The 22,113-nt window shown below is 36.8% G+C and overlaps 1 long non-coding RNA gene across 2 annotated transcripts; it reads left to right on the top strand.

Annotated features, from left to right (window-relative positions):
• Positions 1–917: 917 nt before the first annotated feature.
• On the top strand, positions 918–21,459 carry LOC137638248 (uncharacterized). Of its 2 annotated transcripts, XR_011043952.1 has the most exons (4): positions 918–1,188; positions 5,179–5,315; positions 16,655–16,833; positions 19,832–21,459. It is a non-coding gene; the product is annotated as an uncharacterized lncRNA (long non-coding RNA). The 2 variants fall into 2 exon arrangements; XR_011043953.1 differs by lacking the exon at positions 19,832–21,459 and having other exon boundaries at positions 921–1,188; positions 16,655–16,874.
• The last annotated feature ends 654 nt before the right edge of the window (positions 21,460–22,113 follow it).

Genomic DNA, 22,113 nt, shown 5'->3' with positions numbered 1-22,113 from the left:
GCCGATACTGGATATGCAATGGATATCAAATACACTTTATTTAAGGAGAATTTACATGAACATTGTTTAGTGAACTGGTAGCGAATAGTTCAGTGACCCTTCTCACATGATGTATTTAATATGCTCTTCTAAAATGTAATTAGTATACTGTTTGCGGTGATATCTAGTCATATAAATTGAGTACAAAGCTATTATATAATATCTGAACGTTCAGTAATGCAAAGAATTTAAAAGAAAATATACAGTAAGTATTGCTTGCAAGATAATATATTAAAGTTTTATTATCTAAAGGTAGGAGCACCTTTAGACTACAAGGAGGTTAATCAGAAACCTTTAAATTTGTATATATCCGGATCTGAAGGAAGTTAGATGATTGGTCTATTATTGATCATGCACCAATTATTACAAGCACCAACAATAAATAATGCACTCTTGTACAGGTCTTCACTATGGAACCTTATCAAGTTAGAGAGAGAGAGAGAGAGAGAGAGAGAGAGAGAGAGAGAGAGAGAGAGAGAGAGAGAGAGAGAGAGAGAGCTAATTTCCTCATGCTTATTATGGCAAATTGTATTTCCTTGTTTTATCACAAGAAAACATAATTATTATTTTAGGGCCTGGATGAAAAATTATCCAGATAGGATTTTATCCAAGAAGTAGACCACAGCTAAAGATTTACGGATTTGATGAAAATTATCTTTTTAGTTATAACTTGATACTGACTCTATCATAACTTTCTCTAGTTATATATATTTCATCTTATTTTATATAGGCTAACTAAAAATGAAATAGTATAACTCCGGTTACTGTTTTCTATGTACACAAAAAATCTTCTTCTCTCTCTCTACTTCTTCGAACTCTTTCTACAGTATACATCTTCATATAATAATAATCTATTCCACTATTATTAACCTTACTACTTCTAGTTTTAGTTCCAGTTTATATAGACAATTCAGTGCAGATTTTAATGAAATAAGATGTGTCAAGATGATTGATATTGCGGAATATACAAGTGGAAAAGCCTTAAATTTCGCTGAACATTGTTGGAACCTTTTTGGGGATGTAAACAGTTCCTGAAAGTTTGGAACAGTAAATAATAATGTCTCCCGCCACTTGTTATTATCTTCTAGCATCATGGAATGCCGATATATTAATTGCGCTATGCAATTCTTGTTTCCCATTACTGTGAAGGTAAGGCTTTCATTAATGCCTAATAACTTTACTGTCAGTCAAATAACTTTACAGTGAAAGTGGTCGTCTCTCGGTGTGAAACTAGCCTGAGAGAGTGTATTTTATAGCCTAGGCATATATATTCTTTTTTCGAGACCTAGTAACTTCATGCTAGATTAGGTCTACACTTAGAGTAGGCTTAGCAGTACATATTCGCTTTGGGTGTATGGGTGTATTTAAAATGATTTGAATTGGCTATAGGCCTAAAGCAGACACTTAAATCAAATGACGAACACAAAATTTACAAAGATTATTTCCAGAATAAGCTCTGTTGTTAATATTTTAGTTTTAACATTCAATATTGTTGGAAACTACTCCTATTAAGAGTTTTTTCAACCCCTGTATCTAAAAATTGTTGAAATACAACAGGAAGAAACAGCTCTTGGGTTATGTTATGAAAAACGGAATTAAGTCAATTTCAATATCAGGAGTTATCAGAAACCTCAATTCTAACAATATAATCAGTAGGAGAAAATATGGTTCACATTAATTGTAGAATTCCCACACATCAAACAAGAAAGTGCTTTTGAAAATGTACAGTAGCTACGAAAATTACGTTTCTTAGCCTAAGCTTCTCCGTCCAAAGTTACGGAACCTACCCTTACCTTACCTTACCTCACCTTACCTTACCCCTCTTAACTTGTAATGCCTTACATACCCAAACCTTACCTACTCTTACCTTACATTACCTACCCTTATCTTACCTTTCCTACACTTAGCCTACCTGTCTTACAATTATATAACCTACCCTTGCCTTACCTTTCCTCCTTTTACCTCTTTTCATACTTTTCCTCCTTTTACCCCTTTTCATACTTTTCCTCCTCTTACCCCTTACCTTTCCTCCTTTTACCCCTTCTCATACTTTTCCTCCTTTTACCCCTTACCTTTCCTCCTTTTACCCCTTCTCATACTTTTCCTCCTTTTACCCCTTCTCATACTTTTCCTCCTTTTACCCCTTTTCATACTTTTCCTCCTTTTACCCCTTCTCATACTTTTCCTCCTTTTACCCCTTTTCATACTTTTCCTCTCTACCCCTTACCTTCCTCCTCCCCTTCTCAACCTTCCTTTACCTTCCCCTCCTGCTAAACCCTTTACCTTCCCTCCTACCTTAGCTAACCTACCTTCCCTTACCTTAGCTAACCTACCCTTACCATAGCTAACCTACCCTTACCATAGCTAACCTACCCTTACCATCCCTTACCTAACTTATCCTTACCTTCCCTAACCTGTCCTTACCTTGCCTACTGTTACTTAATGTACCTTACCTTACCTAACATACCATTACTATACCTAGCCTACCTTACCCTCACCTTACCTAACTCACCCTTACCTTACCTACCCTTACCTTACCTACCATCACCTTACCTACCTACCCTACCTACCTCACCTTACCTAACCTACCCTTACCTAACCTACCCTTACCTACCCTTACCCTACCTTACCTAACCTACCCTTACCCTACCTTCCCTTACCTACCTTCCCTTACCCTACCTTACCTAACCTAACCTACCCTTACCTAACCTACCTTACCCTACCTACCCTTACCCTACCTTACCTAACCTACCCTTACCCTACCTACCCTTACCCTACCTTACCTAACCTAACCTACCCTTACTCTTACCTTTATCTTGCTTTAGCTAACTATATTTACCCTTGTCTTTATCTTGCCTTAGCTAACTATCCTTACCCTTACCCTTACCTTGCCTTAGCTAACTATCCTTACCCTTAGCTAACTATCCTTACCCTTAGCTAACTATCCTTACCTTTACCTTTACCTTGCCTTAGCTAACTATCCTTTCCTTAACTAACTATCCTTTCCTTTACTTTAGCTAACTATCCTTTCCTTTACTTTAGCTAACTATCCTTACCGTTATCTTAGCTAACTTTCCTTACCGTTATCTTGGCTAAGTATCCTTACCGTTACCTTGGCTAACTATTCTTACGCCAACCTTACATTACCTTAAATTACGTTACGTTACCTTAACTTACCTTACCTTACGTTACCTTACGTTCAATTATGTTACTGTACGTTACCGTACGTTATGCTGTGTTACGTTACGTTACGCTCTCTTACCTTACATTACTTTACCTTACCTTACTTTACCTTACCTTACCCACACTTCCCTTCCCACAGTGCCCTTACCCATTCTTCCCTTACTCATTCTTCCCTTACCTTACCTCACCTCCCTTCCTTTACCCACCCCTTCCTTACCCACCCCTCCCTTACCATACCTTAGCTTATCTTGCTTACCTACCCTACAATGTCTAGTGCAGTAAATATGGGACGAAAGTAAGGAATGTACCTTTGCCTTTTATTCCTTGAACTAGCCTACAAGCTCTTTTGATTCTATCCGGCCTCCTGTGATCCACAGCCTAAGCTGAGCTACAGCTTCAGGCAAAGATAAATAAAAGAAAAGCCTTAGACTAACTTTAAAAGTAAGGTAGTGGTTAATTGACTGATGTTACAAACTTCTCCAGCTTTTCTGATAAATTGCTCAGTTTGATTTGTAAATGTTTTGTATGCCATGAACATGTAAGCAAACTAGTTTGAAGTAATTGATCCCTTCAAAATTAAGGAGACTCGCCAATCATGATTATGTTGCATTTGCAGAAATTCTGCTTAAAGAAAAAAAGATATTATAAATCTATTCTTTTGATTAACTCGGGATTACTGAGTCTGTTACTGGTTTTGTTGTTTGATGAAATAGAAAATATATTGCTATTGTCAAGTTGAGACGTTTGTTTGAATATACAATATATGTAGTAAGAAGGGTAATGGTATAATACTTCACTATGATGGTAAATAAGAATTTACTATGAGATTTGATTGAGTACAAGTGTTTTTTGTGTATTTGTATCAATTGGTAAAAATGTGAACAGCAATGCTGTTTCTAAAGTTCAATATTGATATTTAGAAAGTTCATGGTGTGTTAATGCTTATTGGTATTTACCATTGCTTGTGTAAGCTTTCTAGATTTTCTCTAACATAATCATTACCTAGCAATTACAACCAATAAAATTATACTATGAAATTTTTATGAATAAGTTTTCACATGTTTTCCTATTTATCCACCCTTGTCATCACCTCCACCATGTCTTTATTATGCCAAAGCTGTTACCTGAAGGAGTGGGATGTAACATCAGAGCTTTTCCAAAAAAGGCTGATGCATACAAGTTTTCCCAACAGCATGGATCCAGCCCTACACCTGTGTTATGCTTGACCAGACGAAATTCATGAGTATTCAGACTAAAAGTTAAACGGTATGCCTCTAGCTATGCAATCAATGTAATTATCAAAAGAACTTTCATAGCAAGGGTTCATATAGAGGTGAAGTGAATCACTTCCTTTAGGCACAACTGTATAACCCATAACCTTGACTATATAAAACATATGTTGATTAAATTAGGTCTCATTGCTTGAAAGTTATAGAAATTTATGGCCGAGACTAATTGGCTCTTGTGGGGCCTGCCAATGGCATTTAATTAAGTGAATAAATGCAAGTCTGGAGGTATAAATATGATTGAGGAAGACCTTTGTCTGGTATGTAGTTGTATGGTGGCATAGAGCTAAAGACCAAATTGTTATTAGTTTCATTGGGGGATTAACTAAGGAATATTGATACTCTTGTGTTAAAAAAGCATTTTATCAAGCTGGAGTGGGTAATTCAAAAGGGAGCACCGGTAACGATTTTCCCAGTAATGTTATTATGCATCCCTGTTAATTACTCAGAACTCCTTGTAGATCCTGATACAGTTATATATACCCTGCACCTGAAGAGGCTAGGACCAGATATGGAGATACGTTCTCCCTAAGGTAGTGAGAGTAATTTTTACCTAATACCCTCTCTCAATATGTTCATTCCCCAGGGTAAAGTATCTTTAATGCCAATTTGTATATCAAATATTTTTTTCGTATCAACTTATAGTAATACAAATATATTAATTCAACAGAACAAGAGACACGAAGTGTTCCAAAATATCCTGCAGGAAGCAACTACAATATACCATCACCTAACGGCAGAGGATGGGTTCCAACCAATAGTCCCTTCACCCTACAGAAATGACTGTCTTCTATCTCCTAGTCTCTGGTAAGGATTAATTTGAATTTGTTTCATAGGACAATGTTTCGATTTTGACTTTATATGTGAAAGTTATGGGATCAGAAAGGCTATTCAAGGTAGTTGAAGCTCCTTGGTAAGTAAAGAGAAAAACTTGGAATCCTAGGATATAATAACTTATGAGGATGGGGTTATACCATATGAAATTCCTTTATTCAAACTCGTAATAAAACCATTTCGCTCTTTTTATATGAATGTATTTCTTCGGTGAAACTGAAACTAGCTATAAAACCTTTTAGCAAGATACAGTATAATAAAGTCGGGGGTGGTGGATGGGGTAGACCAGTCATCCCGCGCACACTCGCACCTGGAAAATGACGTAATTTTTTCTTTTGGCTCGGTAGAGTGCAGATGATCCGTTTCCTTCTCCCATTAAACTGTTACACAAACTGACTGTTTACTTTGATTCTTTATCTCTTTTTCAAGGAGTGGTCATCCTCCCAATTCTGTAGACGACATAATCGCGGAAGACCTGTCTTCTTATTTCAGGGTCTCGTTCCCTCCCCATTGTTCTCTGGAGGACAAACGAGTAAGAATGGACAACCCTTAGGTGCGGATACTGTCGCTTCCCTTAGCAAAGCAACAGGGCCATCAACCAGGGAAGTTTCTCCCATTGCTGCTTGCTGCAACTCCTGTCTTCCTTGCGGCTTTCGGGTCTCCCTGCAAAGAAACGGTTTTCGAGGGTGTTACAGTTAGAGGCATAGGAGGAGCTCAAACCTTCCTCTCCAGGGGTTGACCATGGTCGTCTTCTCTGAATCTCGGGTGGGAGAACCACCTGAGCTTCCTATGACCCTAGCTGCAACACTGCATCTGCTCATCGCCCTTCCTTCCTCCAGCCCTTGCTTATGAACGAGAACAGTTGTAGACCTCTTTGGAGTTGCAACCAGTCAGGGATCCTTTCAAGGTGACCCCAGAAGTTGACCTCAGTTAGTCTTAGGGGCCCCATTCACGCACCGGTACTAACTGCAGGTCTCCAGTTTGGGGCGGAGCTTCAGTGGCCGGACGACCGAAATTGTACCCATACATTACGCATGTGGCCTGAGTGAAATCAGGTTAGTATACTCTCGGCCAGTAATTGGGAAGGTATCATCACAGAGGGAGCTGTAGATTCTAGCTCTTTGTAGGAAAAGGGTTTGGATGAAGGAATGGCTAGCAAGAAGTACTATCACACACAAACCTGTTGTTACATTTATTATGGAAGCCTCATGATTTATTTAATTATCTACGAATGGATGACTCTACATTTCGCAAGCTTTTAGACCTTATGGCACCACATATACAGAGAAAGACACTTGCATGAGATGTGCTATATCTAGGGTTACCAGATTTCAAGATAAGCAATCTGGGACACTTAAATCTGTCAATTCTCAGCCTATGATATTTACATCTAAATAAATTTATACACATAGTATATACATACACTTAGATCAACATATAAAAATCTAGAGACGTATTGAAAAACATCAAGCATTATAATTGGATATGAAGAAACAAAACTTGGAAAATTAATATTTGTTGCAAATTACAAGAAAGAAACTAAAGAAAACGAGAATAACTTGGAAAAGTAGTAATCAATATTTATGAAACAAATCAACTTTTTCATATGAAAATCATGTCTGTAAAATTCTTTGCAATAGCAATTTACATTCCATTTACAATGTAAAATAGCATCTATAGTTGACAAATCTAACTTATTCCTCTCGTCTGTCCATTGAACAGTCATTATAGAACCACATTTGCATTATGACCAGGAATATTGAATAGATGTTCACACAAAATGGATATTTCAGAATACTGTTCCTTGAAGTCTAACTGCTGAATGATGGAAAACCATCTTTCATGACACATCTTGGTCATCAATTCATCACGTTTGTTCTTCATTAGTTGACCACAGGCAAAAAATCATGTTGTCGTAAATTTTTACTCGTTCGTCTTTTAACACTAAACAAGAAGCTTGTATATGTTCCCATGCTGGAGGTACCTCTAATAACAACCATGAAAAGACATCAAAACTTTCTAAATACTACCCTTGTTCTCCATAGCCTCTGTCCATGTTCTTCCACTGTCTTGGGTTAGAGATCTCTTGCTTGAAGGTACACACGGGCACACTATCCTACCTTATTTCTTATCCTCTTGTTATTTTGAAGTTTTTATCTTGTTATTTTCAAGTATTTATAGTTTATATATGAAAGATTTATTTTAATGCTATTGGTCTTCAATGTCTTGTAGTTTTTTTTCATTTCCTTTCCTCACTGGGCTATTTTCCCTTTTGGAGACATTGGGCTAATAGCATCTAACTAGGATTGTAGCTTAGCTAATAATAATAATAATGATAATAATAATAATAATAATAATAATAATAATAACGGTCGTAGTACATGTGTACAATCGTTTGAATTGGATGATAGCTACAGTATGAAAGGGCATGGCTACTTCTGCTGCTAATATTTTATTTTCTCTATCTGTGTTTTTCTTGATCATGAAGTTCGTTATTTAATCATCTTTTGAAGTGGAGGAAATTCTTTCTGTGTGCTTTGCCGAATCAATGTGTCTCGTGATATCATTCTTCCCGCCATGTTCAATACTGAAATTGCAATGGCATAAACCACAGGATGCTTAAAAGCAATTCCTTCCTTGTTTGATAAATGTCCACTCGCTGGAATATTCATCACGAAATTTACATTTACGTTTTGACATCTTGGGCTGGATACAATTAAAGAGAAAAAAATAGGCTGTAGCAAGAAGTAATGGCACTCTGGTATGGAGGGTTGAAATGAAATGTCACAGTGTGTTACCACTCAATAGTCAGCACTCACCTGGTACCAACCAATTTAATAAGCTGAAAACGCATTTGGCTGCTTTATGTAAACACAGTAAACCTTTAGTAACATGTTTTCGTTATTCAGTTTATATTATCATCATTGTAATTTCAAGAAAGAATCGACATTTTACCTTATATCATGAGGTGAGGATTTTAATTTGTTAATATTTTTTCTATTTATTTATATATATATTTTTTATGATAAACTAAATGCTGGACAAAAGGGCATCCCGTGAGGGTCTAGTCTGGGACACGGCACAAAAGGATCTAATTCGGGACATGTCCCGCAAAATTGGGACGTCTGGCAACCCTAGCTGTATCACCAAGGGATAGACTTATATACATCAATGAATTCGTTCCAAAATCTTTTATCTACCCAGATGTCTGACATAGTGCTCGCTTACTCAATGGATTCTTCTACCGCGACTTTCAACCATAGACTGAGGATAAGCCTGCTGGCCACGTCGAACACACCTTATATACATTCAGGCCTGCTCGAAACGGTCTTGAGCTGTCCGGTTGCCTGTGAGTTCAAACCTTACGAATAAAATCACGCCATACTCACAACGATACAGTTAAACCACGCCCACAATGTCCTCACGTGAAGGGTGCAACTGAGCGTGAATGGGGCCCCTTAGAAGCTTGCTGATTACGCTGTACCCACTCAACCTGAGTTCACTCGGCGCAATAAGGTTCTGCACCTTATGAAGCCCCTTACGTCTCTGCTTGGTGTTGAGCACCTTTCTCGTGTGCAAGATAGGGCCTCCTTCTCCATGTGGTTACCGCGTTGTAGATTCGGAACGAATGCTTGATTCGTCGGACATTGTTCCAGCTCTCTGGATGACCCAAATGGTGATGCCTGCTGACCATTAGTCACCTCTCCTATTGTGCCATCAGGGGCCACTGAGTCTTGCGAACTATAACCTTACCTTTCAAGGCTCTTGCCGCACATATTGATGCCTGCCAACCGCTGGCAGTTGCCACCTTTCCTATCATGTCCCCAGGGCACGAGTCTCATGAGCAGTATTGTTTCAGGGTTTTTGCTGCAGATGGGGATGCCTACCCACAAATTGTGGTCGCCGCCTCTCCCATAGTGCTTCCAATGCACAACAAGTTTTATGAGCCATAACCCTTCAAGATTATTGCTGTATATAGGGATGCCTGCTGACCGCCTGCGGCTGCTGCCTCTCACCATCGTACCATAGTGCTCAACAAAGCTTACTGATTTTTTGAGGCCAGATCCTTTGGGACCTCCACCTTGGGGTTTCTTCTTTAAATGGAGAAGAGCCTGTTTTTCCTGCTGTGCGCCAGCGCAGAGGAAATCCTTTTTCAGCCTTGCTCGCTAAATCACGAGCACTTGTGCCTCCTTGAGGGAGTATGCAAGATTACTCGCCAACCTTCTATGAGGGCGTTAACAAGCGTTTAGGTTTCATTTCAAGCATGGTCTGAGCCCACCTAGACACTGAGAGCCAGCAGGGTGCCACTGCCTCTAGCTGACAAGGGTCTACACAAATGCTAAATGTTGGAGAGCTCCTCTCACTGATGAGGATCTCCATAAATGCTGACCATTGGCGAGCTCCTCTCGCTGATGCAGGTGTGCGAAAATATTCCATGCACCTTCAGTGCATGGACTCACAGACTCTATTCATGCAAGAGAGCTAACCGAGAAACTGAGTGTTATCAAGGTGCACGGAAGAGCTCATTACACTGACGAGGGTCTGCATTAGTGAGCTCCTCTTACTGAACAGGGTCTGTGCAACTACGGTTGCTTGCCAACACCCCCATAGTGAGGTTCTGACATGAGTTACTATGGCTGCACATGTGTGTTCCCCTTTACGACCAGCAAATCTCACCAGTGAAGTGGAAACCTGCTGCAATACAATAAGGATTGCAAGACGGAACCCTTTGGGGTTATTGCCGTAGATGGGAATGACTGCCAACCATTTGCGGCCACCGCCTCCCACCATTTTGCTCTCGGGGCACAATGAGTCTTGTGAGATATAATCCTCCGGAGTTACTGCCTCAGACTTCTCTTCCTTATGGGATAGAGAGCTCTTTAGATTACTCACTTGGTGTTGGCCTCCGACCTCTTGTAGTGTCCGCCTCAACCCGACAAGCCTTCAGGGCATAATGAGTCTCATGAGACATAACCCTTCAAGGTTATTGCCTCAAATCTCTACTTCCGACGAGATAAAATCGGCTCATGCTTACATTCACAAACGATGGCAGATATGTGCCCTCTTGCACTAGCTCCTACTACTGACAAAGGTTTGATTGCTTGACCAGCGGCATGTGCTCCTCATGGGTGCATGCATGCATGCTCACGAACATTTTCACAATGCTATGGCTCGTGACCAATCAATTTCTTTTGAATAATGATGTTGCGCTTTGTCCCACACGTTATTACGCTAGTGAGAGCACGAGCTACACAGCGGTAACTTACACACAGAAACATGTTCAAAATGTTCAAGTCATTACCTCTGCCAACGAAGTTGGAATGAGTTTATGTTTTACCCCTTGTTTGTGTGTGTGGTGCGTTTGTTTGTGAACAGCTTCAATTTTAATTATAGAGTAAAGAAACCATCAGGGATTAACTGTTATGTAAAAAGCTGGAATTCATTAAATTTTGGAAGGTCAAGGTTAAAGGTCAGTTCACAGTCAAGCAATATGTCCAATTCACATCATGTAATCAGCCATAAGTTTGGACATCGTTATCACAGAGACTTTGACTTTGGTTCATATATGAGTTTATGAAAATCCACGCCAATTAATACATGTTGAGGTCAAAGGTCAAGGTCAAGCAAAATGTCAAGAAATAAGTCACGGCAGCGGAGGTCTGCTCTCTACTGAGATCTCCTCTAGTTAGAAGATGGAATTGGATGTGAGATAACTCAATTGCTCTCTGCAACCTGATTCAGTGTAGGCAAGGAAAACTTTCTAGGAGTCTACCAGAGCAGGACTCTAATCGTGGGCTTTGAGGGACCTTCTTCTCCCTCAATTAGACATCTAATTCTTGAATTGTGGGGAGTTGCTGATGAGATGTCAGGCTAGGACATATCATGCATGGAAGTTTTTGGAGTACTGTTAACCAGTACAAGGTAACCAGGCACCTCTATTAGAGGCCTTCCGACATTCAGGGGAAACCCTTCTGTCTGATAAAGAGACTCATTCTTGAGAAGGGCATCAACAGATTGGTCAATGAGCCAGATAGATTCACAGTGGTAGCAATCTGAATAGCACTCAGACCTTCTAATCCTGTTTGCAGAGATATCGATAGAACTGTTCTCCATTTTCCGAACCCTTCATTCAACCTCACTCAGAAATTCACCATAGTCAGTTGTGTCCCTATGAATTCTTACCTGGAGGGTATTGAACATCTCTCTGAGAGGCCTTTTTGAAGCAATAACAAAAAATAAGGATGGCTGAAATGGTCTATCTGCTAAGGTTGAGGTCGTAAAAAGAAGCCTTACACTGTTTGATATCTCTCTTCCCAGGACAGCAAAGCTTGCTGTACCTTGAGGAGGAAAAACCATGGTTGGTCTCGACTTTGACAGAATACTGTTTGGCTTTGAGCCTCGTCTTTCATTTAAACGGAGTCAATTTTTCCTCGACAAAACTCTCCTCATATAAAGTGTTAATCTCACTGGTCAGCAATTGAAAGTTAGACCACCTCCTATGAGCGCAGATCTTGTCCCACGATCTCAGAAAGGAGTGCTTCGTATCGCTAGTCGATCCTCAGCTCATATCTTGACGCATAAGAGGGCTTTTGTCCCCTTTCGCTTTGGACTCTGCTATAAGAGCCTACGAAGGACCTGGTCTTTTCTACGATATATTCCAGCCAGGGAATGGAGGTCAGGTGACACTCAACTTCTTCATTGAGTCCATTGCTAAGACTCAGACTCTAGCTGTAGCGGACCCAAAGGTTCTAGTTTTTACGGATTGAGTGTCTTCGTACTTTATCCTTTAACCTAGATCAATTGTTATTATACACTTAAGAGCGCTGATGCATTATCTTAAACGATCTGCAAGTGGTCACCCGCACGTAAACAAGCTTTTTGTAAGCGCAGGCAGGGTCAAGAGGATGGTCACCTAGAATACAGTCTTTTCTTGGATTTGACAGGCCATAGTTTGGGCCTTGAATCCAGACTCTCCTCCACAAGATTGTAGACTCAAAGCTCATGATATCAGAGTCATAAATACGTTCTTAGCATTAAAAAAACTACTGTGGCCCAAGTATTTCAAGCAGTTTTTTGGAAGCAACCAAAATGCCTTCCCCATAGGTCATGTGGTGGCTGCACACGATCTAGTTTAAGGTACCTCAGCTCCCTTGCACAACAAATAGTAGTTGGTCGAGGGAAGACGTTACCTGGGATTAGTCTGGGATCAGGGTAGAGTAACTGGTCTCTTTTTCCATCATCTTCCCATCTCTTGGGGCACAGCACCATGTGAAACTCTGCAAGCTGGCCACCTCCATCTGCAGGTAAAAGCCATATCCCTTGTGTAGCCTAGAATATGAAATTAATTTGTTACATCCCGTACTCCCAGTAGGGGGGAGTCAGGCAATGGCCTTGGTAAAATAAGCGGAGTATTCCACTCCAATAATTCCTACCTGGTGCCTGCTATTACCAATTTGTCTCATACGAGACCAAACACAAGCCCTCTCCTCCAGGATGATAGGTGCTGCCTTTGTCCCTTCCTTCTTTAGAGTGCTACACAAATGACAACCTTGCAGAAGGAGCACGGTGGAGTACACAACGGAACAATTACTATGAATTTAATGACATCACCAAACCACACTGTCTCAGCTTACCAATTTGACAATACGATCACCACAACACGATCATCAATGCACAATTTTTACAATCTGTGCCTTCCATATCGGCGCAGGTTTCTACTCTCTCCATCAATGCTTGAGCAATCTTTGTATGCCCAGTCACTATGGTATTGGTCTTCTATGCACTTGTCAAACACCACATAATCAGACACCTATCTATTGTATCTCTTGTACCTGCCCTTCAGTAACTTTTTGGTTATAGAACAAGTCCTTCCGTGACTTTTGGGTTACAGAACATGTCCTTCAGTGACTTTTGGGTTACAGAACATCTGAATTCTACCTCATTCCAGGTTTTCCAAAATACGATACTGGTGAAAGATAAACCTATGATTATTCCTATTGCCCGTACATGATATGAGATATTCCCTTTATGGTCTTCCCTTCATGTTTTGCCCTCACAGGAACACTCTGATTATGATCTTTTTCTCTCAAGACAGGATTCCTTGCACTTGCTCTGTACAGTAGTCGTTTCCAACAGGCTTAGCTGCAAGGTGAGATAAAATAACAAATATGATCAAGAACCAGCCAATCGGGAACCATGCCATCAGAACCATATGAGGGGGAACTATGCAATCAGGAACCACACGCTTAGAACTTATGCTATTTCTTCAGGTGATTGTTAATTTTGGTTCACCAGGAACTAGTACACCTATCGCCTATCATTGGTTCCTTCCCAGTGCTTCCAGCCCAGAGATCTTCCAATTCACCGTTATCTTTCATCATTTGAGATATCTGATGTGTAAAAACTGTTTTACTACTCCAGATAATCATATGCTTAGAGACAAATACATGATATGATATCTTCCCATGCTCTGAGATTTTACCAGACACCAAGGTCTTCCAACTCTTTTTTGCAATAGGGATTGGAACATATAACCTCTCAGATACAATCTCAGCACTTTTATAAAGACCGAGATCCCATATTGTGCTTGCATGGTTATTGGCAAGGATCCTCATCAACGTGACTCTGCTATGTACCATATGGTGCTAAGCTCTTCCATTCTCTCTACAAAAGTTAAGGTATTTATTGCCATTTAGCCTCTGAGAGATTGAGATCAAACAGAAGACTAGCAAACGCTCTTTAATCCTTTCTTCCTCTACAGGGGACTGGCCCATCCCATTCGTGGATTTGGTGGTGAATATTTTGAGGGGATAATGGATTTTTCAGAGATTGTCAAGACAGTCATGAACCCAATGGTATCTGTTTTTAGAGTGTTACAATCTATGAAGGCAAAGATCTTCGAAACTTAATCTACAATTACTATGGTTATTGCACAATTTTGTAGATTGTCAATGAGAGTTCTTTCATTACCAGATAGGTAATTTTCTCATTGACAGCTCCCTAGTGACTGCTCCAATAGCTCCTTAAGTGTTACTAGTCAGCATCCATTGTACCCATTACCATCTGGTTTTGTTGGAGCAGGAATACTGGGCGATCTATCCAGGTAGCAGCATGACGATTCTAATTGTGGGAACTCATCTAATTTGGTACAGGTGTACTATTGAGGGATGAGGTACCTACCTAAGTAACATATCTATCTCGGAGATATGACTCATGGAAAAAACGTACCTGCTTTTCAAACTTTTAGTAATAAACATAGTGTGAATACTTGGTTACTTTGTAAGATCCAAGAGGTTTGGTAAAGCACTTGTTAGCATTGCTGATGCTTGTGACTTTGGTCAACAAAGAGGCTTGTTTCAGAGACTCTTAAGAAGCAGGTATACATTTGAGAAGGCTGCAACACAGTAAAGCTGTTTGTATTGTTCTTTCAGGAAGTAGGACTGTACAAGTATACACACTCAGTTTAGATAAAGGGCCTCGGTGTGAGAGAAAATTGTGATCCATGCATATTTGCATGGTGGATAGGCTTCCCACTTCAGGTTTTCACCATCACTCAACCTGTTCGCCTTTCAATTGAATAAGAAGCTTCCAGTATTTCACTCCTCAGTCCCAGTCTGTCAGTAGCATTCATGAACACCTTCCAGTATCCCTAAAATCTTTAGATGCTTTCTCACTTCCTCTCATTCCACTGATTACTCAGCAGTCAATTGAAGATATTGAGGCTCGATGTGACCTCGATAGCTGCCAAGCGACCATACACCGAATATTATCCCGATCAGATATTTTCTATCTTCCTTCTCAAGGAAGCCCTCATCTTCATAGTGAAGGATACCACTGAGCACTCCTTAGCTTAGGAACTTATGACTTCAAGTCCTTCTGCATCAAAACTCGTCACGAAAGGGAAATTTTGTGATTCTTTTTCTTCTATTTATGTTTGAATATTCTTTATGCTTTCAAGAAATGTCAAAAGGAAAAGATTTATATTGGTGTTATTCAGTTGTCACTGTAATTAGCCAACAAACCATTGATATTTGATATGTGAAAAGCTGTCCGTCATTGACGCTGAAATTCAAATTACAAACTGCTTCAAATCTGTGTAGTTTGAAGAAGCTGGTCTCAGTATATCAAACTCATAAGTGGTATATAATAACAAATGCCTATTTTTACTCTTTGAATGGTATACTTGTCACTATAAAAAAGTTTAGAATTTTAGCTGACTTCCTGCTTGGTACCTTGAGGTAAACTGTCATAAAATGAATGCATGTGCGACAGATCTCTGCATCACTGCTGCGTTATCACTTTCTTTAACTATAGTGTATGCCTATTATTCAGTTTCTTTCCTTTGAGGAATGTTGCTGTCAGTATACCTCATGCAGTGCCTTAAAGGTATGAATTAAGGGTTTTCACATTTTTCCTGTGGCCCATACCCAAGTACTTTTTTTATACTTCTACCTTGCCTTCGTTCCAGCGTTCATGCAACCTTTTGTTCAACATCTATCAAATTTTATTCTTAGTGTATTTCAAGGGATTTCTACTAGTTTAATTTCGGGGTTGAATGGCCTCCTTGGCACTGACAGTGTGCCATTTGACCACTATCAATGAATCTTACTGATACAGTACTCACTTTGTGTACCTGTTGGTACACATTAAAAGATATATACCCCATGTTTACCAACTGGCATTTTGGGCTGTACCAGGGAACGGTATGAGAGTTGCTAAGATGACGACTGTATCTATAATTGTCTTACTAAATTTACTATCCTTCAAAAAATTAAAACTCACTACCCTTGAGTTTAATTTATAAAAATTAAATTCAAGGGTAGTGAGTTCTAATTTTTTGAAGGATAGTTAGCTGAAATTTTATTAAGATTAGTTTAATTTTATTCACTTCTTGATACTTTAAATGCAATATATGAATGCAATGACAACACTGTTAACCTTATGAAGGATAGTGTTCATAATATCATAGTTTAAAGAATAGGTTTAATGTGAAAGTACCAGTCTCGTATTATACATTGATACTAGTATAGTTGCAGATAATTATTCAAGTTGAACTCTCTTATTCTTTGACGAGCTTTGGTTATTAGCACTATTTTTCTTTTAGATGGTTTTGTTGAAGAATATCACAGCAGGGTCAAGGTCAAGTTTCAGAAGTGTCTGTTGTATTAACATCTAAAAGCTTGAAATTGAATAAGCCAGTTATTCTATTAAATGATCCTAAAAGTTACTTTATGTATTAAATTGATTATCAAGAGTCAGGTTATGACTTGAAGGGGAATATTTGGAGTAAATATATTTTACTTTTCTTCCAGATGTGTTTATTTACCTGAATATTTGCAATCCAATAGCCGAAGCCAGTAAACAAAACAAAATTCCTAGTGGGCAAGCTGATTCCCTTAACGGTGTGGGAAGAATGAAGCTGAAGGAACGTTGATGGTACAAGATTTAATCTATCATTCCTATATCAAAGCTGATAACAGGGGTGGAGGATGTAAGATTCAACTGACTTCAATTTAAAGATAAGTTTAATTTTTCGTTATTTATTTATTTATTTATTTTTTTTGTCTAGAAATTTACGCTTCTGTTAAGTAACTGAGAAGGTAATAAATATTTATGGATGGTAGCTTATATACAGTGTACAGTTTAGTGTTTAAAATATACAACCTTAAAAAGTTCAGTATTGCAGAAATTCTCTCGAAAGTGAGACGGTTCTCAAATTACTTGTGTGGAGAACTGGGGGGGGGGGGGGGTGGTCATCGATTTTTTTTCATTACTATACATTATTAGTGTTATGTCTGTTTACTCTTTGGTCATTCTAGATATACAAATATTTCCCAAAAAGTCTTATCATTGATACAATAGCTAATGTAAGATTAGAATGTATACTTGGGTCATAGATATTAAAATCTCAACCTTACGACCATAAGGGCCATATTTCTTAAATCTGCAGTATGATACTTTTAGAATAATTTATAGCTGTAGTGTTGCCTTCCTTAGAATTCATATTTTCGCAAAAATGGAATAATATTGATTATTTGTAAGTCTAGTATTTCACTTCCCATATTCCAAAACCTGAGTTACTCCTAAGTTGATTTGACCGGGAACTCCTTGTTTGATTTTTGGGGCGAGTCCAACTGCTAGATTACTGTGACAGGGTGTATTTGACTGATATTGCAATCTCCTTCCAGAACTGATGTATAACTATTTCTCTCAATAGACCTAGACATTCAAGTGCAATGAAACATTCCACTTCTTACATAAATGTTACCATTTTACCCAGCACCGAATTTTAGCAAATTGTATTATATAGAACAGATTTAAAAATAATTAATATAGTCTTCATATAAGGTTTTAAATTTTCAATTTGATTTAATCTTTTATATATACAAATCATAAGAGAAATTTACTGTGTTTTATGCCTCCTTATGGATCTCATTCTTGCAGAAAAAGATTTAAATCTTCAGGACAGAATGAAGTTTTACTCAAAGTTGCATTCATAATAAATTTCTTATTAAGAGTGACATTGAAAGTACCATGCAGTGTTATGAATAAGGTTGTAGGATAACTTTTGATAGAGAAATTTACACTGCTTCTTTTTCTGATAGGAAGTTATAATTAATTTTAATTATCACTAGAAGTTTCTTTAAGCTAAGCATTTTCTTATGAGTCATGTGCAGGCATTTTAATCTGGAGTCAGTCATCTTTATAATTATGAGAGAAGACGAATATATCAAATGAAAAGAGTAATCAAGTTATATTGCTACATTTCTCCAATATAGTCTCATTGGCAAGTAGTTAAAAATAAAGTACTTCATAAGACTGGTCCCAATAGCTTATATTGAGAGAAGGGTGTTTTGATTAGGACAGATTACAGGAGCTTTTTCAGTATTCGGTTTTTGTAGGTAGTTGTCATGTATGTTACATGAAATTGTGTAAGATAAACATTATAATGCACAGTAAATTAATTTTTCCATGGGCTCTTCCTGTTTAGTAACTTAATGACAATAATTTTTACTATATAAAATGTGAAGGAGGAAAAGAGATTTTTCTAGGTTCCTCTACAAATAGTAATGATGGTACCCATTTGTAAGTATAAGTTCGAGTTCAGTTTTACGGACAACACCGGATTATGCTTGTAATTCACAAGGTAGAGAAATCAAAATATTGTCAGGGAATAGAATAAACACAAAGGGTATCTTAGAAAAGAGAAATTTTCTATTTTTATTAAATCTGTGTTTTATAGGTATATTAGGAGTTTCCTTGCTGGATGTTTTGAAGTGTCGTTCATTAGCACGACTAGAATATCACCAATAAAATTACCTGGTTATCTATGAAAATATCTCCTCGGGTGATGAATGACAAAATATGTTTAGATTAGGTGAAAATCGTATAGTTATTGGAATAAGGAAATTTATAAACTGAAACACACACACACAATATATATATATATATATATATATATATATATATATATATATATATATATATGTATATATATATATATATATATATATATATATATATATATATATATATATATATATATATATATATACAGTATATATATATATACACACATATATACATATATATATACACATATGTATATATATATATATATATATATATATATATATATATATATATATATATATACTGTTTATATATGTATATATATGTCTATATATATATATGTTTCAGGTTTTAGTAATTCAGCTATCAATTCTATATACTAAAAAGAGAACATCTATGCAGGTTGTGGAGGAGTTTCTTTAAAAAATTTGATAGTAAAAGTGAACAACCATTCTAGATAGGGTATATTTATTTATAATCTCTCTTATCACGAGTTGAAATTAACATAGCTACGATATACCTTGAAGAAAAACTTACAAGTGATAACGAATGATGAAGTTTCATAAACAAATCAGCTAAACATAGGAATTTTTCATTTGCATAACCTAGATTTTAGTTCATGTTATTCAGTTAAAGAAAGATAATATGAAATATAATAATTGATTAGTTAATAATAATGAATCAATTGTTTCCTTATTGAGAATTCATGAGTTTTCTAATATCATAAATGTTACTCCTCCTTCAATTACTTGTAACTTTTCTTATAATGTTTAAACAATTTTGTGCATTACAACTAATACCTTAATTTGCATTTGTTAAAACTAGCTTCCATCTAAGAATCCTTTTTTTTTGTAAACTCAGGAATTAAATCTGTTTTGTTTATATAGAATCTAAATGGTTCATTCAGATCACATAATAAAACATTTATAAACTGAATGTATTGAATGCATATATGCTTGTTTCTATTGATTTTCATGAATGAAACACTATGAAAAGCAAAGTAATTTTCTACTCTAATCTCTTATAATAACAGTTTTTATATGATATTTTATTATGTGTGTGAGTTCGCCAACAAAGTTAATTTTTTTTTGTCTTAAATTATTAGAGGAGTAACTAAATGAATATTTTATTTTCAGGATAAAGTTTGTCCCTAGTTTGAGATAAACAGAAGACTGACGATGAATATAATGGTGATGTTTATTAATTACAAGAAAACTTCTGTTCAACTGTACATGTGGAATTTGGGATCTTTGACTTGAAAGTACACGTCTTGATTTAGGTGTGGGGAGAATGAATAATTATCAAAATTCTCGTGTAGATCTGTTTACAAGGAGGCTCTAAGTACCTTGATATTATCCAATCAATCGGCTAAAGATAGCTGTTATAATTCAACTGGAAATTTTTTATTTTCTAGAAATCCTAAAATTTGTTTCAGTCTGTGCCATACAGTTTTCTTTTAATATTGTATTCATTAAGTCTTAGCGATCGTTAACGCTACTCTTGGTTTTCTATTTGAAAATTTTAACAAAGGTCAAGGCGTAAAATTAAGTTATACGTAGAATTAACTTCCACTTTATTCCCAACTGGAGATTTCACTGATTCTTTTGCTATCTTGTGTCATACTAAATTCACTAGAAGCCTTAATATTGAATCTCAATCTCACTTATGTATTGTCATCAATAGAAAATTTTATTTGTGATATTTTTTTCTCGCATTTATACGGGGTATGAGAATATTAGCAATAGCTTGTTTATCAGGACTATAGAAGAAGGTTATATAATTTTCTGTTGTGTGCCACTTGATTCTAAATTAATTTGACCACAATGCTTGTATGTTTTCCATTCTTCTAAGCACGCGTGGGGTATTGTTTTTATGCTACCAGAATTTGTAATACTGGGTATTTAAGAGCTATAATTTATAAAGAGCATTTGAAGTGATAAAATGCATGATTATCATAGTATTATAAATCAGAAAACATATTAGCTAAAACTTTTGTCACCAATATTAAATTTCTAGTTTTTTTTTTTCACAAACAAGCATTGTGGTATCCATAGGTAAATTTTCTATTTTTTCTATGAAAATTTTAAACAAATTTAATCCAATATTCCTACACCATTTCTTCCTTCCATATTCTTCATTATATTTCTATGCTACCATGCTCTTGGTGGCACCTGTGGAGATTGGATTAAGGCTGATAGATTGGAAAGCTACTTGAATAATTTACGGTTTTTAACCCGGTGTTTTCCTGGTCCTGTCATACTTGGAAACCCTGTAGACTACAGGATCTATAAGATCTGTTTGTTGATTACGGTATTCACAGAAGGACCACTCAGCGTAGTCTGAGTTAATTGGCAAAAAAGAAAGTTTTCAGCTTCCTTTTGAAAGACTTAATATCTTCAGTCTTTCTAATGTCTAGTGGAAGCTTGTGACTAAAGTTTTAGCTTATGGTATCAGAAGGCTTTTTTTCTATCCATACTTCTCATTAGGCCTTCCTATTCTATAGATACTTGTAGGTCATTAAGCTTTGCCTTTAATTAGAACTCATAACATGCACCTTAATGGAATGAAACCTATGAGGATTGTTATCCTTTTTTCGGAGTTCTCTGCTTCGATGCTGCATTTCTGTGAATAATTAGATTTCAGCAGCAGTGATTTATTTCCACTTTTCCTGTTCTGATGGATTTGAAACCTGCTAATGATGCTGAATAATCTAGAAAATTACTTGGCTAAGTCATAACTCTTATCTTACTTTTTTTTTTTTTTTTTTTTTTTTTTTTTTTTTTTTTTTGCTGGTTTTAATGTATGCTGGTAAACTTTGCTAAGCTATCAAGCTCATGATTTTAGTAACTGATTATATATGAAGGTTGTATCCTGAAAGTTATTCTCTTAGAGAATCTATAGTCGGATATTTCACCAAAAGTCTTCTGTAGTCTCTTTTTCATTGTTTAATGAGTTTGAAGTGCTTGGGTTTTTAAGGAGTTAAGGCTTTATACAAAATTCAAAGGCTATCATGTGTTGATAATTTATTCCTAATCAAAACCTGAAACAGAAATTTTGGCTTTCTTAAAGATTGTTTTCCTCTTCGTGATAGTTTTTTTGTGCTTTTATAAGGAAAATATGGATCTCATTTGGAAATGCAATGAGGTTTTCACAACTTAGCATCCTTTAGATCTCATTTTTTTCTGAAGGCTTTCTGTTTGTCTCGTCTTTAAGAAATTGTTGAAATCCTTTTGCTCCAATTATTACTGGAGGAAAGGATTGATATTGAGGCTGAATTTAGAATATTTCTAGATATCTGGAGAAGTAAATAGTTTGATAAAATCATTAGAAACTAATAAATACATCTCAATAATGGTAATTACTTATGTTGGTTTCCTGGGATATTCACCCTGAGGATATCTAAGTATATCTATGTTTT

The sequence above is a fragment of the Palaemon carinicauda genome, chromosome 3 (assembly GCF_036898095.1).
Source record: "Palaemon carinicauda isolate YSFRI2023 chromosome 3, ASM3689809v2, whole genome shotgun sequence".
NCBI lineage: Eukaryota > Metazoa > Arthropoda > Malacostraca > Decapoda > Palaemonidae > Palaemon > Palaemon carinicauda.
Note: the sequence above shows the minus strand (reverse complement) of the source record. Positions and strands in the feature narration are given on the sequence as shown.